Source organism: Nelumbo lutea, chromosome 5 (assembly GCF_056320005.1).
Source record: "Nelumbo lutea isolate HS-2025 chromosome 5, American lotus-T2T, whole genome shotgun sequence".
Taxonomy (NCBI): domain Eukaryota; kingdom Viridiplantae; phylum Streptophyta; class Magnoliopsida; order Proteales; family Nelumbonaceae; genus Nelumbo; species Nelumbo lutea.
This window is the reverse complement of record NC_142688.1, coordinates 59277143-59280948: the sequence shown is the minus strand read 5'-3', so window position 1 is coordinate 59280948 and position 3806 is coordinate 59277143. Positions and strand designations below refer to the sequence as shown.

Below are 3806 nucleotides of genomic sequence, written 5' to 3'. Positions count from 1 at the left end.
AATTACCATTTAAGATATGTATCAGATCCAAGGAAAGGAGAATATGAATTTCATCATAGTCTAGCCTTCACTCCTAATTCATATATAAATCAGCTCCTTAATTGTCAAGGTTAATAATCAAATTTCACTAAGTTTCACATCTGTAACTGAATCTCAATGAGAGTTCAACTTTAGAGTGTCCCTTTGAACCTCAGCTATCACCACAATTTCTTAATTCTAGGGGTGAGTGCATCTTATGCTCCATCTCACCCTTTTCTTTTTTTTTTTTTTTTTTTTTTTTTTTCTTATTTTGGTGTGAGTGCATCTTATGCTCCATCTCACACTGGTCACTTGCTTGAGGTAGGTAAATAGGACTCATGTTCTAAGCTGCTAGTTTTACGATTCAGCTCAAAATAGCAGAATCAATTTGGGCTTTTGTCCTTCTTTGCAATTATTGAACCTCAAGAATCAGCACTTCAGATGTGCACTAGCTCTCTTGACCATTAACCATGAAATCAAGGGCTTCCATACACATGAAGATAGTTAGGGCTAGTCATGCTAAAAAGCATATTCAGCTCCCCTTTTCTCATGCATAAATCAAATTGGGTCATTCACAAGAATAAAAACTTAACAAGTACATCAGTCTCCCTCAACTCATTGAATTCCTTCTTAAAAATAATCATCAAATAAATAGTAATGAACTTGAGGGGTTCCAGTCTTTTTTTTGGTTATGTCATTGCCTGCATATGTGTGTTGGGGTGCATGGTTTCAGCCCCCATACCCTAGCCTCGGGCTCACTCCCCCACACTTAAGATGAACATTGTCCTCAATGTTCGTAGTGTTAGGCAGTAACAATAAAACTAGCAAGAGCATCATCAAGTAATAGGAGGTATTTAGAGGACTTCCCTGAAGATCATTCTTAAATTCTGCAATATGTTGTCGGTGGAAAACTTCTTCTGCTAGAAATCACTTGCAAACTAGAAGAGGAGATCAGTATCTTTATTCAATTAAATTCTAAGAAAAACTAACTAAACTTAAATGCTATGAAAAATAAAAACAAAAAGCAAGTAAGACAGTTTATGACTAAGTATCTGAATTGGGAATTCTCCCAACAGCCTCTTGTTCCCTTCGGTTTACCATGGTGTTACTAGGTAAGGTACCCGGAGCCCTTTCTGAAATCATCTGTGCCAGCTGCCCAACCTGAGTTTCCAAGTTCCTTATCGATGTTTCATTTTTCTGAAATCTATTTTCCGCACTAGCTATGAACTTGGTCATCAGCTCCTCCAAGTTAGATTTCGGTTCCGGCTAATAGAAGTTTTGGTGGAAAGGCTTAGGTGCATGCTGATTCAGGTGGCCTCTCCATCCGGGGATATGGGCATGATGGTACTGATTTCCTGGCTGTCTTGTAAAGTTGCCAACAAAGTCTACTTGTTCTGTGGACTGAAAAGACTGACTGCCAACTTGGAATTCAGTGCTATCATGGCCTCCCCCACACTTATCATACTGTACATGCATAGCTGCCATCTGCATCTCATCAAATTTTTTGCTAAGTGCTCCTATTTGTGCAGAGAGAGTTGTGTATGTATCCACATTATGAAGGCCATGCTGCTTTCTAACTGGTGTCCTTTCTGAATGCCATTGGTAGTTATTGGCTGCCATCTCCTCGATGAGTGCATGGGCAACCTCGGGAGTCTTATTGTTTATGGAGCCCCCAGCTGCTGCATCTAAGATGGTCTTGTTTGAATCGGTCAGACCATTATAAAATGTTTGCACCTGCAGCCAAATCGGAAGGCCATGGTGAGGAACCCTCCTTAGTAGCTCCTTGTAACGTTCCCAGGACTCATAGAGAGATTCCCCCTCTTGCTGGAAAAAAGTAGTGATGTCATTCCTCATTTTAGCAGTTTTAGAAGGGGGAAAATATTTAGAGAGAAAACGGCTGGCCATTTCGTCCCATGTGGCTATAGATCCTGCCGGTAATGAGTTCAACCAAGCTTTGGCTTTATCCTTCAAAGAAAATGGGAATAACCTCAGCCGGATGGCATCATCACTTACCCCATTGTGTTTGAAGGTCACAGATTTCCAAGAAGTTAGCAATATGGGCATTCGGATCCTCATGGGCCATACCACAAAACTGAACCGTATTTTGTATCATTTGGATTATGGCCGGTTTAATTTCGAAGTTATTGGCAGCAATAGTTGGCCTGATAATGCTGGAGACAGTCCCGGTGAGGGTGGGCTTGGCATAATCCATCATAGTTCTTTGTTCAGCCATTTCTTGTGCTTCTTGTCTGACTTGCTTAGCAGCTCTCAAACGGACACGGAGAGTCCGTTCAATCTCCGGGTCGTAAAGGATCTCTTCCAGTTCAGGTCTGCTTGTCATAAACTGTTAAAGTCAAAGCAATAAAAATGCCAATATTCACAAAAGAAAATAAATAACTAATCCTATCACACTGAAAATGTAAAGTGAAGTATTGGAATACAAAACCTACATCCTATCATGAATAAATGAAGCCGATTATACTAAAAGCAGATCTAAACCAATCATCTTATTCAAGGTTCCTTTATCTACATCCATCGATTGCAACATCTGAATTCAGACCCAATTTAGATCTGAGTTCAGATCTACAAGTCTTTGGTATTGTTAGTCTAGAGAAATTAATAAATAATAATTCAGATCTGAGCTGGATATCTCATACACACTCATTGGTATACACTACAATATACATCCATTAAGGTTGGAATCAATTCTGTGATGCTTTAGGGCTGAAATCAGATCTGATCTGAAAAATAATTTAAAAGGATCTGAAAAAAAACCAGTCCTGAGTTAGGCTTGGGTTAAAGATTTTAAACTCTACAATTGAAGCTCAAACCTGTATAGCTGATGCATATCAAACACTTGCTAAGACCTGAAAATTGGGTCTGCAATGTTTGGTATTGCAAGCTATTCGGTCCATACAACTTTTGTAGAAATCTGAAATCAGGTCTGCTAACTGTTGCACTATAGCAGCCCTGCTACAAATCTGAATGCTAATAGAAATACTTGGAAAGTGCTAATTTTTCTTAAGTATCTGAGGCATAACAATTATTCAATCCAAACATACACCTCCTTAGCTAATGTAGCTCGGTTACAAGTGGGTAAAGCCAAGAATTCAGTCCACCCAGAATTCATAGTATGCTCTGTATCAGTTCAGTCCTCACATCATATCAACTGCATTTCAGATTTGAATTTCTCTCATTCCTTGCTATCCATTCACCCTTGAGGCAGGTTGGATGTATCATAGGGTGGATTGGGGTAGTGATGGCACCCAATTCACTTCAAACTTGCATCGGTTCAGATCTGAGTTCAGAGGAATTCAGATCTGAGTTCAGAGGAATTACAAGTGGGTAAAGCCAAGAATTCAGTCCACCCAGAATTCATAGTATGCTCTGTATCAGTTCAGTCCTCACATCATATCAACTGCATTTCAGATTTGAATTTCTCTCATTCCTTGCTATCCATTCACCCTTGAGGCAGGTTGGATGTATCATAGGGTGGATTGGGGTAGTGATGGCACCCAATTCACTTCAAACTTGCATCGGTTCAGATCTGAGTTCAGAGGAATTCAGATCTGAATTGAGCAGATCTGTAATAGCAGAATTCAGATCTGAACTCAAGTCTGAGTTTGGATCTGAATTCTCAATTGCCTTACCTTCAGTTTTTGCTACCAAATTGTTTTTGGGGAATAGCAGAAGTGCCCTAGGGTGAATTGGGGTGGTGATGACACCCAATTCCCCTCAAAATTTCATCAGTTCAGGTCTGAGTTCAGAGGAACTCAGATCTGAACTGT

The 3806-nt window shown here is 39.8% G+C and overlaps 1 non-coding gene across 1 annotated transcript; it reads left to right on the top strand.

Annotated features, from left to right (window-relative positions):
- Positions 1–1768: 1768 nt before the first annotated feature.
- LOC148852634 (small nucleolar RNA R71) lies at positions 1769–1875 on the top strand. The gene has a single exon (XR_016100090.1). It is a non-coding gene; the product is annotated as a small nucleolar RNA R71 (small nucleolar RNA).
- Positions 1876–3806: the final 1931 nt, after the last annotated feature.